The sequence below is a fragment of the Callospermophilus lateralis genome, unplaced genomic scaffold (assembly GCF_048772815.1).
Source record: "Callospermophilus lateralis isolate mCalLat2 unplaced genomic scaffold, mCalLat2.hap1 Scaffold_65, whole genome shotgun sequence".
Classification (NCBI taxonomy): domain Eukaryota; kingdom Metazoa; phylum Chordata; class Mammalia; order Rodentia; family Sciuridae; genus Callospermophilus; species Callospermophilus lateralis.
The window spans coordinates 3133222-3147107 of record NW_027514826.1 but is presented as its reverse complement, the minus strand read 5'-3'; the positions used below and the strand labels follow the sequence as shown (position 1 = coordinate 3147107).

Genomic DNA, 13886 nt, shown 5'->3' with positions numbered 1-13886 from the left:
TTGTTCTAAATATCTTCTAGAGCTCTTTAATTATGAAAAAAATAATCATGATGAACTTTAAGAGATAACCTTTGTGTTCATACAAAAGGCTCTTTTTCTGGTCCATTATGAGATCTAACATGTATCTAATTCACTCTCTGCTCAGAAGTAGCAGAGCATAAAGTTGTACCAGACCCCTGCTGATGGCATCTTAGAATTCTGTTCCCAGACACTGCCAAGAAGGCCTTGAATCAGTTACAAAGACAACTGCACAAACCTCTCTCCCCATGACATATCACACTCATAACTGTAGTACTTCATACAGAATGGTTATGAAAAGACCCAAGTCATTGTTCCCTCTTTGCCAGAATTAGCTCTAGAATTGAAGAGAAGCTTAGGACCCAACAAGTCCAAACTGCTCAATGCAGGGGTGGAAATTTTAGCCATAGGAAGGTGAATCACCTTATCCAAGTATTCCAGTTTCTGCCATTCCCACTCACATGTCTCAATCTGTTCTCTGCACAAGATAAAGTGATCCATTTAAAAGGTACACAAGTCTTGTCACTTGACCTCAGAAACTCTTCAGTAGTTTCCCATCTCCCTCCGTGTGACAACTAATGTTATCACACAGCCCATGGTGCCCTCAACTCTCTGCCCCATCTCTATGGTTCCTCCTGCCACATTTCCTCTCACTCACCCTGTCTTAGGCCCACTGGTCTCCTTGCCTCACTGCTTCTGCCTCAGAAGTCCTGACTAGGCTTGGCCCCTGTGCCTGGAGAGTTCCTCCTGCAGGGAGCTGGGTGAGTCACTCCTTACTTCCTCAGGTCTTTGCTCAGAAGTCCCCCTTCTGAAAATAAGGCCTTTTTTGAGTCAACCTGTATAAAATTGCAAGTATCCCTACCCTACTTCCTCCTCTTCTGGTTTTCCTCCCTTCTCTGATTTTCTTCATAATAGTTACCACCTCTGACAAGACTATATGTATGCTCACTGTTTCTTGTCTAAATTAACATTATTATTTCTGCAGTCACACAGATTTGCAGCTGCTCTTTTCATATTCTATTTAATTGCAGTCCTCTCTCCATATGGACATTTAATTTTCTCAATGACCTATTTCAGTGGCCACATATAATGCAATACTCTACAATATTTCCCAGCCTCCTCCAATTGAGCATATTGATTATTCCTCTTCTGCTGTATCATTTCACAGGATGGTTAAACCCAATTAGAAATATGTTCTTCCTTCACTCCAAATGCTTTTCATGGTTATCAGCAGAATTTTAGAAACTTCTGTCAACCCAAGATATGTAAAGCATTGGATGGAGAGGTTAAGGCCATGCAGACACTAAGAATATATAGCCAGCAGGGTAGGAGAAAATCCAGGAGGACATAACATCAAGGATGTCAAGTAAGAAGCATGACTGAGTACGGAAGGACAAATTTACTGGTAGGCACATATATTCTGTAGAACTATATATTTGCAGAGTATGAAGTGAACCAGAGACTATAACTCCTTACAGCCTGAAGAATTCCCAATATCAGTGTCCTATTTTATTACCTGATTACACGCAGTAACTCTAGAGTAGTTGAAGAACTTATAATAAGCTTCTCAACTGGAGCATGTATCTGCTCATCAGGGGAGTATATAAAATGTTAGTAGTTCCCAGAAAGCCATTACAGTCTTGGAGGTCAGGAAACCTCGCCTAACGTGATACCTCCATATAGGAATAGAATCATTTCACTCTGCCCCAATCTCCTAGAAAAGCTGGCAGTGTATTCTTAAACAGATGCTACAGTACTGAACACTCAATTGGAATGAGATGTAAATGTCCAGTTCAGTAGCAAAACAAAAAAAGTGTTAGGGGAATGAGCTTGGTACCAGGTGTCAGGAATCCCATCCTGACTGTGTCCCCCTCTATTTAGTGGCCTTGCCTCTCTGGATTTCAGTTTCCACATCTGTAAAATATGAAAGTCTAGCTATTGCCTCACCCAAACCCACCTAGGATTATAAACTCTGAGGGCAGTGCTACATCTTAGCTCCAAAATCACACTCTTAGGCTTGACCAAGAGTAAAACTGTAAAATCATGTGCACTGAGTTATTTTAACGGACTCTGCTTACATCTAGGTAAGTTTTCCTATCAAAATATCCCAAACAATTTTCCAAAGTGTATTCCAGAAAGCCAGGCCATGTGGTTGCCCTGCGTATCACATTTATGGGCTTCCTAGGCACTCAGAATGAACCCCAGTTTCCTTAGCACTGCCTAAAAGAGAGCTTTTCAGTAACTTCACCTGAAGCTACTGCCTAACCCTTGAATCTTATGGAGCACCTCAGTTCCCTGGAAAGACCCACTCCCACTTATGTCTATGGCTACCATCTGGAACATTTTGCCAGCCCTTGCCCCTTCACCTAGTCAACCACTTGTCCCTTGCCCTAAGTTCCCCTTCATGAACTCACACCTTCACTGAGTCAATGGATATGTGGTATGCCAAGGTCATTTGACTGTAATGCTGACTTTCCTGAATATTCTTCATTACAACATCTGTCACCCTATAGCTCTGTGACCTGTGGACACATCTGTCTCCTGCACTAGACTTAAATTACTATGAAAATGTTACCAAAAGCTCAGTCCTTGTCCCCAATGCCAATCTAATAACAAGGACACAGATTTGAGGAAAAAGAAGTTTTATTTCTTACCTAGCAAATGAGAAACACAGTGGACTCTTGTCCTAGAGACAGCAATTCTGCTAATCAGCAGGAATAGGGCCTTTCAAAAAGGTGATGAAAAGGCTACATTACAAGTGTCCTCTGTTAAGTCACTTGTTAATTTGGGAGGCAGTCATTTCTGAGATTTCTGGTGCAATCCCCAAAGTCTAGATTACGTTGCTCCTATGGTGGATGTGTACTCAAGGACAGATAAATCTGCCTAAAATGGGGAAGAAAGGTAAATCAGTTTCCCAGAAACTAAGATTAGGCATGGGGAGAGATTAAAGAGGAGCAGGGAGAGAGGAAAAGAACAAAACATGTCCAGTCTAAAAATCAGTTGCCATGGCAGAATGGCAAGGGCTATATTCAAAAAATTAAAGTCAACCACTGTTACAAAAGACTACCATTATGTTGATTGTTGCATCCCCAGAATGGCGCCTGGCACAGAAGTGAAAGTCAACATCTGGTCCATGGATAAGTAAGTTGCTGACCCATCAGAGTAAGCTTGTACTTAGTGAAAGGCATAGTGGAGTCAGCACAGTGGATAACAAGAAGCCTGGACTGCCTGTGTGACTTTGCACACCTCACTTGCCACCTTTATATATGAGTTTCCTCACCTGTAGAGTGGAGATAATCATAGTACTATCTACTCAACTAGTATGAAGATGCAGTGTTTATAAAGTGCTTAGCACAGGACCTGGTATCTAGAAGGAACTCAATAATTGTTGGCTACTATAATTAGAAAAGAAGACAAAGAAGAGAAGGAATTTCTTGGGATACTTTTAAACCATGAAAGTGTCTAAGATCCAGAGATTTTCAAATGACTGGCTATTGAGATAGTGTTTGGATATTAGGGCCTGTAGATACAGAACTCTCAGGCATATTTGCCCTCCTGTGAGTTCACAGAACCTCGGTATCCTGGACCAATGATAAGAAATTGGCCTGAGGGAACAGAAAAGCAAATGTGGGGCCCTGAGATGGAGAAGAGGAACCCCTGGGAGCAATGACCATTTAAAGACTGGGCATATTTAAGCCACACAGAACTTCGAAGTGGAGCCCTTCTGAATGCCATCTGAGCCTGGATGGAAGTGAATGCTATTTTAGCTCTCAAACTCCATCTCCACAGCCTGCAGGTCATTATTCAGAAGCAATGTACATCAAGCTACTCATTTCCCCTGAGGCTTCCTGGCAAGTCCCAGCCTGTTCCTTGGCCTGGCCCCCTTCTTAATAATCTCAGACCTTGTTCTCTAAGCTCTAGGCATCCCTAAGTGATGAGAATTTGGCCTGAAGGAAGTTCACGTGCCCAGTATCCACAGCCCTTGAACTCTTGGGCTCTGGATACTTTGATTGGCATGCTGGAGGCAAAAGGCCCTGAGGCTCAGCTCCTGTATCAAATCCTAAACTACCCTTGGTAACTTGGAAGTAGGGGGCCTCATTTCACTCACTAAAGTAGTTAATTTTACACATTTCTTTTTCTATTAAGCATTTCTGCTGCTCAAACACTTGGGCCTGTTACTTTTACTTATGGCTTTGGAATAATTTAAATTAGTCTGGGAAAGTTAATATATAAATCTAGGAAAACTGATGCAGACATTTGACCACAGAGAAAGTGATTTGCAATGCCCAATGAGGTGTTACACTACCCATTAGGAAAATCAGTTTTCTGTACATAATTTGCATTTCAGATTCAAATAGCTTTTAAGTATTTGAAGTTACTCCAAAATCTCAATTCATTTATTTTACAAATATAAAATTTGAGGTCCCACAGCAAATCAAGGAACTTATCAAAAGTCACACTGTCATTAAATGTTGAAGCTATAACCTGACTCCAGGATTTCCTAAATTAAAGCCAATCACTCTAAGTGATAGTCTGTGATTCTCCTAAGGCTCAGCTAAAAGCAATTTAACTAAAACATTAGGAATTTTAATTTGGAGGTAGAGGAAATCAATAAACGTTTTCCAGCCTGTAATGGTTTTTCTAATAACATTTTAAAAATACCTATTTGGAAAGGCAAAATGAAAGTATATTTCAGTGTTTTAAGAAAATTATTATTTCATTGAATTATCATGCAAATTTTGAGAGGGTATGCTTTAGAAGTAGCTTTTTTAAAGCAGGGTGGAGGGATGGAGAGTGAGGGAGGCAGCGGTTGGGGGAAGTCTTGTAAACAGATCTGTAGTGTTTTGGGATATTTCCTATTGTGGGAACTCCAATTTGATCTTCAGCACACAATGCCATGACTCTTCTCTAAACAGCTGCTCTCAAATTATTTTTTGCTTAGAAAAACATTTCAATTCTTTTTATTTTATGGGCCATTTCCACCAGAAAAAAGAAAAATTCTGGCAAAACAGTTCCTGTTCAGAGTCCCAGAAGAGTATAGGCAATCAGCTCATCACTCACACAAGAGCAGAGTTGGGCCTATGACCAAGTCAGTCGAACTCTGGCTAGGGTAGTGCCACCATCATCCTCTCTCTGCTCAAGCATCATCTTTGACTCCAGGCTTTTCAGCAGCTGAACTCTCAAAGACCACTGTATTATGATGTGGGTATCTGTCAATGTGTGTGCATTTGAAGTGTAGTGAAAAGAAAAAAAAGTAAATAAGCAAATGACTGGGGGTTGAACTGTTGGGGACTGTTGGGTAGACCTGATCTGCTGGAGTGCAGAATGTATGGAGATAGAGGAAGATCGAAAAGATCAACAGTCTAGCTTTGGAATTTGGATGTTAAATAAGGGCTACATCGCAGGTGTTTGAAAATGAAAGGTAACCATAATGTTATCTGTACTTCATGAGGTAAGAGAATGGAGCTGAAAACCAAAAGGGCAGGAAGGATCTGAGAGTCTACCAGAGAAGGATGTGCAGAACTACTTTGATCACTGATGACAGCCAGAGGAGTCAGAGATGCAGTAGAGAATACTGGGCAATGGAGAGACAAAGTGAGGATGGGAAGGATAGGGAGGCCAGCTTGGAGTAGTTGGTATTTCTGCCACTGGCAAGACAGTCACTAACAGCAGTCTCCACAGGGTGGGAATTCAGCTTTGAAGCTCTTAAGAAGAACTAGGAAGATAGTCACCTGACACATATTTGCAAAGTATCTACAGTATTAGTGCAGATCTAAAAGAATACCCACCAAAGTATTAGCCCAGGCCACCTTACAGGGCTGAACTGGAAAAGGGATGGGGGAACTATTAACATAGTTTATGCCTTTAAAATCCAATAAATTATTTTTCAAAAACCAATAACTGAAAACTAAAAATTAATTGTTTTTTTAATAACTAATAACTGCTAAGTGGGGTGGCTCATGTCTGAAATCCCAGCAGCTTGAGAGGCTGGGGCAGGAGGATGGCAAGTTCAAAGCTATCCTCAGCAATTCATCATGGCCCTAACCAACTTAGCAAGACCCTGGCTCAAAATAAAAAAATAAAGGGCTGAGGATGTGGCTCAGTGGTTAAGCATCCCTTGGTTCAATTCCTGGTTCCAAAAAACACCTAATAACCACATACTAAAGCTCATTGAAACAGTTACAGAAATATAGAGGAAAGAATTCTAATCTGTAAATTAGAAAAACTGGGTTTTAGGTCATATGTGGTACCTTAAGAAATTCCTAGATTCAGTTTCCCTATATTTAATCAATGACTGAATGATCCCTTAAGACGTCTACCATGTGTAAATGTCAGCAATCATATTTCCCCTATTATGCCTCCAATAAACTATCAATGGTTAAGAACTCTTTCCTCTCTTCCAAAAAAGAAGATTGTCTGTAAGGACAGGGACCAGTGAGGTGTCTTCTCCCAATCTGAGGATCTCCTGATTCTAAGCCTTTCTTTGAAGGCACATTTCCCTTTGCTTCTGGTCATCAACATTCCTAGCGCCAAAGAGTTGACCTTTTCTATCATATCTCGGTTCCCTCCGTGCCCTCTTGTGGTTACAAACGCCAAAGAAACTGAAAACCGGGCCTGGTCCTCTCTGCCTCACGCAGGAATGATCTGGTCCTAATGTAAGGAGATCTGGGAGGAGGGGCCGCGGGAGTACGTGTTGCACCTGTGGAACCTCCTGGATTTCAGGATGCTGTCTATCTTCGTAGCCTCCTTCACCGCACGGTTCATGGCTTCCTGAAGGCCAGTGAGGCCCAGCTGTACGTGGACCAGTACGTGCAGGACATGCTGCACAATGTCTCACTTCCGCCGGAAGTGGCCTACTTCACCTACGGTGAGTCTGGTTCAGCCTGGGTGCATCTGAGCCCCTGCCCTGGCCCTTGACTAGGACGGTGTCACAGCCTGCAATTTGCAATTTGGCCAATTTGGGTCTTGTGGACTGACAGCCAGGTCAGAGGCCCCCAGAGTCCCCCAAAATACCTTCTTCCTTCAGTGCAACCAGCTGAACAGAACGTGGAGTTAATTAGTGAGTTAGAAATGCATCTTTCTGTATTAAGAAGAATGAGTTTGTTTTGGAAAGGTTGTTGGGGGTATTCCTGTAGGCTTTTGGCTTTGGTTTTTTAAAAACATTTTTTCTGATGTGAATCCAGTTCTAAAAGGAATGTATATACCAAAAAAATTTTCCTTCCATATTGGATCACTGCTTTGTACAAAGATAAGGCCTTCTTTGCTAGTTCAAAAGTTCTTTCCTCATGGATATAGGTCCTCTAAGTACCCTTTGAACCACAAAGCCATGTGGTTTGAAGCAGTAAATTGTTATTTTAAGAATAATAATGATAATAGTTATTGCATCCATTTATTGAGGACTTACTATGGCCAGGAATTGTGTAGATATCTGACTCACATAAAATCCAGTCCTTGTAATAGTACTACAAAATTAATCTGTTTTCTTTGTTCCTATTTTACAGCTGAAAAAGAAAGTTGTTTTCATGGCAGGGATAATACTATAATCAGAAATAAAGGATTGCTTTGTATAGCAGGGAATCCTGGCCTGAGATGAATTGAAAGTCAAGGTGAAGAGCCTCATACTTATGTCCCAGACTTTAGTATTAACCAGAATTCAAATTCTAGTTCTGTAGCTTCCTATAACATGTGTTTACTTAACTATTCTGAGCTTCCATTTTTCTCATATGTAAAACAGAAATAATAAAACCTATGTCAAAATGATTGTTTTGAAGATTAAATAGTACCTGTGAAGAATTTAGCACTATGCCCTGAAAAATACTAAATTTTCACTAAATGGTAATAGTTTTATCAGTACATTCCCTTGGGTCATTTTTTTTTTTCAAACACAATACTTTCTATGGTGAAAAAGAAAGATGAGAGAGTGAAGGAACAACAGCTATTTATTTTCACCAGTAAAATATAGCTGAATGCTTAATAAGTCTTCCTTAATGGCAGCCACTACACCTTGAAGGGTTTAAGTGTCGAATGTCTCTGTTACACGAAGCCATATGGCTGTTGTCTCTCCAAAATCTTCATGATCAGTACAACAATGATCTATAGAGGATTGTCACTTAAAAAGTCAATTTGCTCTTTACTATCAACATAAATTGTATTATGTGCAAATTTGGTAGGAAAACCCCCCCATTGAGAAATGAAGAGTCTTGTAGTATTACAAATCATCTACTCTTTCCTCGACTACCCACCCGGCTGACACACACATACCACTATTTGTTAATTTGGAAAATTCTGACTTTCTTAAAACACAATAAGCTTGTATATTTTCCCCTCCGTGTGGCTCAAGGTTCACCAAGGAAAGATGAGAGATGTTTCTTAATGCCACGATTCAGGCTGCAGTATTGTTCATTTGTGATTTTTATTTCTTTATGAATTGTATTAAGTCTCACCCAACCCAAAGCATAGCACATTATTGTCCTTGCTTTTTTGGTTCACCCCATGCCCTTGAAAATCATCTGCATCTCTCAGCGTTCACTTGTGCTCCAGTTATGGGAGAACAGAGCCCCCTTGTGGCCAGAAAACCAATGGTTCTCTCCAAGCTCTACAGCTGCAAATTTTCAGGTTGTGATAAAGCCATTTTCCTCATGAAAATGGCTCCTAGATGAAAACACCTAGGTCTAAATCATCATAGTGCTGCTGTTTTACACCCATTATAACTTTTACAGGTCATTCCAGACAGGATATTTTTCACTAAAAGTTCTGACCTGGTCACTAGGATCTGACAACAGCTAAATCTATCTTAATAGATTATTGGTGTAGCTTTTATAGTTATAGCTGAGGTTGAAAATGCTAAATAGGTGGGCAGGAAAAAATCCTTTTTAGTGTCTGTTTAATAGAAGAAGTCACATCCTATTTCATGTTATTCAAATGTGTTACTTATCCATGGAGAGTGACAGATATATTGGAAAACACATAATTTGTTCTCCTTCGTTGTCTTTCATGAACTTTTGAGTTATGGCCTTGATTAGAATATAAAATCTATAATGTTGTTATATTTCCAAATGTAATTTAGAATGTGCTACATGAAACTTTGTGGCCCTGCTTCCCTTACTTAAGGTTTCTTGCTTGCTCTCTATTATTATAATTATTTAACAGAATCTAGCTTTGAAAATGAAGAATAAAATTCTTCCTCTTCCATCTCCCTTGGGGTGCCAAGAATTGCTATGCAATATCCTTGCTAACTGCACTTACTAGGCTCTGAAAAGTACCCCATACCCCAAATCCAACCTTAAAAATGGCAATAATAATATCTACTCTACAGGGCTGTAGTAAAAATTACAGCTAATGTAAGTGTAAGAGCTAATTTAGTTTTCTCAATATTTCTCAATTTAAGTTTCACTTAGCATTTCTCAACAGTAACACTATTGGCTTCTTCAGCAGGGCAATTTCCATGGTGTGGAATTGTCTGGGGCATTGCAGTATATTAAGCATCCCAGAAATACTCCTACCTAGTTATTGTGATGACCACAGACAGCCCCACACACTTCTCTTGGGAGAGAGGTACTGCCCTCACTTGAGGATGACTATCCTGACACATAGTAGGCAGCTGATTTGTGATAGACACTGCTCCTTGTGGCATTAGAACTGCAGTAGAAGCACTTTGCCGGTCTGCTCTGCTGCAAGAATGCCCAGAAAGCAGTTGAAGTCCTGGTGGTCACCAGTGACTGCAAGCAGAGTCTCTGCAGCTCAGGATTGGTCCCAGCCTCTTACCCAGCCAGAATAGATAGCTGTTATGGCTAACATGCCTGACTGGTCACCACATTGTGCGGGGGCTTAGCTAAATAAGGAAGCAACATTCTTGGCACATACCACCTGGGGAACAAAACCCAAGAGTAATTTCTCAGGCATGATCTGATCATTCCTAGTTCTAACCCTGATCCTTATGTGAGCTCATTTGTTCCAACTTGTGGTTATTGTAAACTTGTGTTCATTTAGTCATTTAACAAGCATTCATCAACATCCACTATGTGCCAGGTGCCATGCTGAGCACTGAATATCAGATTTTATTTCATCTTCCTCATAGTACTGAGTTGATAGGATCCTTAATGTACAGATGAGGGGAACGAGGCTCCAGAAAATTAGTTGACCTACTCCAAACCCTTGCTCATAGGTGCTCCTGTGTTACCTCCTCATGCTGCTTCCCCAATGAGTGGTAGAGCACCTGGGTGTCAAGTGTAAACACTGGTAAGGGGGAAGGAATGCCTTCTAGTTATCCTCCAAAATCCTCCCTAAGGTGACCCCTTCCATGAAGCCATTCCTGGCGCTGCCAGGTGGAGTTCAGCAACTCCTCTGGCATGTTGCAGTGGTCACAGGGTGGTATGTGCCATCCTAACAAGCAAGCAAGTCTGCTTCAGTCCTAATAACTGAGGCATGGGAATTCCCATGATTGGCTGAGAGATGCCCCTCAACTTAGCGCAGTAATGGGCCAGCTCACAGCTATGCTGTCTTTTCCCTTGCATGAATGGTGCCTGAGATGGAGAGAACACACTGCAGCACCACATGTCTCCTGGGAGCTCTGAACTTCTCCTCCGCCAGGGGAGAGCACACGTAACCACCTACCTCACTGAACTATGACAAATGCCAGGGATTCTTGGCCACATTTATCTCTGATAAAATGAATAGCTGCAAATCCTTCCAGGTGAAACTCTTATGCACCTGCACCTGACACCCGACCCTCACATCCGAGCAGGAAGGGCCTTCTCCACCATGAGTGGCCCTGCCTGGCTGGGGCTCCCTCCCTCCTGCCTCCTTCACTCTTATTCCTCCTCTGCATGATATATCTGCCAAGCCTGGCCTGTGTCTTCACCCTCTTTCTTTCTACCTAATCCTTCCTGTCAGCATTTAAACATGTCCCTTGATCTTTTTTTAAAAAAAAGAACAACAACAACTAAAAAAATTCTCCCTGGATTTTTATTTTGAGCTCTCGGCTTTTATTTCCCCTGTTCTTTATTGCCAACCTTCTCCAGAGTTGTTTATGCTTCTCTCTGCCTCTCCCACTTGTTAACTCATACTCATTATCTATCCCAAGCATCCCTATTTAATCTGGCTGAGAACTGCTCAGCTCTAACATCAGCCATGGGGCAGCCTTCCCAGGCTCAGGCCAGGTCAGGGCCAGTATGAAATCCTTCCACTGATCTAGCACATCTCTCCATCAAAGGTATTTTAACAAATGTGTCATTGGCCATACCAGATGTTCCACCAGGGTGTGTTCTTCCCTAGCACTTGTCAGGCCCAGGGTAGGTGCTCAATAAATGTTTGCTAAATAACTGAAGGTTGAAAACTAGGCCTGTGATGGGTTATGGAAATTAAAATAATATTACCTGAGAGCTTACTCAGTGGCTGGCACTGTTAAATGTCTTTTTTTTGTATTAATTTCCTTCATCTCACAACTACCTATGAGTTAAGTGTTGAGAGCCTCCGCTGGTCAGAATGATCCCTGGCATTTGCCAGAGGGAATGTTTGAAAGGTGATACCAGCAAACCATTGAGATGATGATTTGAGTTAAGCTATATATAATTGCTGTGATGCTGGATTGATTGTATTGTATATTTGACCTTTTCTGTCTGACAATGTAGTGGCTCATGCTGCCTTGGGCGCCTGCTACTTTGGAGTTCTCATAGGAATTCCTGGAGAGTTCCCATTGGTTGGAGAAGTGCCAGAGGAGGGATTTCCGGTGTGGGGGGTTGCTGGAAGGGCTGCATGGGTGGCGTTGGCGAAAAAGCGTGTGTTCAGTGCCAGTGAGAGTTGAAATAAAGTAGTTGCTGTTTGAACCTACAAAACTTTGTGGTGGGTCAGTTATTAGTGTCCAGCAAGACTGTGGCATTTGGTGGCCCATAAGGGGAATGCCTGAGGGTAAGTGATAAGGTAAATTGCTCATCCCTGAGGGAAGGCAAGAGAATGGGTGACCATTTCAAAAAACAATGTGTTCTTCTTTTGATTTGTTTTGTTTTTGTTTCAAGCTGCCTATCCCTAGAACTTTCTCAGGCAAACTAGGAAAAATGGTTGGCTCAAGGTTTGAATTTGCTCAGCCCTGAGGAAGAGATAGAGATAGATCACGAATACACATTTCAGAAAAACAGAAAAATTGGTACGATTTTTTGTTCTGTTTTTGTTTCATTTTGCTTTGGTTTGGTTTTGAGTTATCTGTTTGAGTTGTGTTATCCTTGTAGCAGAAATATGGGGTCAGAAATTAGCAAAAAACAAACCAAAAGAATGTTAAGTAAATTGTTAGAGGAAGGAGGCACCCCAGTAAAACCAAAAAAAGTCAGGGCATATGTTGATACAATACAAAAAAGTAGCCCATGGCTTTTTAAAGAGGAGTTGTTGAATATATCACAATGGGATTATCATGGTGAAGATTTAAGGGACAGGGAAAAGAAAAACCCAGGAACTCTGCCAGTTGGCACATTGCCATTGTGGATGATGATACGATTTTGTTTGCCTAGTCCAAATCTTTCAGTTCACATTATGGTAGAAGACATATTAGATCAGGAAAAAGAGGAGGCCTCTCGAGATAGTCAGAAAGTAGAAGAAAGTTTAGAGCAGAAAAAGTGATCAGGGGAAAAGTTACAACAGGAGGCTGCTACTAACACCTTTCTATCACCAGATGGCATAAGTGTCCAACCAAAAGCTCCGCCAATGGAGACAAAATATGCTGAGTGGCCCTCAACCCCATAGTTGATAGATGGGAACATGAGACAGGACCTCAAAGATTAGCATGCCCTGTATTTGAGGCGGCAGGAGGGCAGCGAAATCACTATGTTTTAGATTTAAAAACAGTGAAGCAGCTAAAAGGGGATGTAACAACCTATGGTCCTCAAGCACCCTTCACCATAAGCTTGGTCGAATCCATTACCAACTTGAACATGACACCAGCAGATTGGACTAGTATGTGTAAAGCTGTGCTAAATGGAGGACAATACCTATTATGAAAGGTTGCCAATGAGGATTTTTTTTTCTTTTTCTTTTTTATTGGTTGTTCAAAACATTACAAAGCTCATGATATATCATCTTTCATACATTTGACTCAATTGGGTTTTGAACTCCCATTTTTACCCCAAATACAAATTGCAGAATCACATTGGTTACACACTCACCTTTTTACATAATGCCATATTAGTGACTGTTGTATTCTGCTACCTTTCCTATCCCCTACTATCCCCCTCCCCTCCCATCTTTCCTCTTGCTTCGGCGGCACATATACTAAAATTTGAACGATACAGAGAAGATTAGCATGGCCCCTGCGCCAATGAGGAATTTTGCACAGAGACAACTAGGTGAAATGCAGTAGCTGGTTATCCTCAGATAAATCTAGATATGTTGTTAGGAAAAGGACCTTATGATGGTCAGCTGCAACAAATTGCATATAATCCTGCTATATATTCACAAATTGCTGCAGATGCAGTTAGGGCATGGAAGACTTTACAAGGATATGGTCATAATTACAAGGTCAATTATCTAAGCTAATACAAGGAGCTAATGAACCTTACGCTGAATTTGTAGATATGCTTATTCAAAGAGCTACCAGAGTATTTGGGAATACAGAACAAGCAATGCCATTAATTAAACAGCTAGCCTTTGAGCAAGCAAACATATGGTGCAAGGAGGCCATTAGACCATGGAAACATGGAGATTTAAACACATAAATATCAAATTATGTAGAGACATTAATGAACAAGGGAAAGTCCTGGCAGCTGCAGTAAAACAGGCTTTAGATGCCAAGCCAAAAACATGCTACAATTGTGAAGAAACAGGACATTTTAAAAGGAGTTGCCCCGTAGGAGGAGGGTTTTAAAAAGCTAGGTATCAAAGGA

At 41.1% G+C, this 13886-nt stretch overlaps 1 non-coding gene and 1 pseudogene across 1 annotated transcript; both read left to right on the top strand.

Annotated features, from left to right (window-relative positions):
- Positions 1 to 8678, top strand: part of LOC143640820 (short transient receptor potential channel 7-like) — an 85908-nt pseudogene extending 77230 nt beyond the window's left edge.
- Positions 8679 to 13255: 4577 nt separating this feature from the next.
- On the top strand, positions 13256 to 13358 carry LOC143640828 (U6 spliceosomal RNA). The gene has a single exon (XR_013155156.1). It is a non-coding gene; the product is annotated as a U6 spliceosomal RNA (small nuclear RNA).
- The last annotated feature ends 528 nt before the right edge of the window (positions 13359 to 13886 follow it).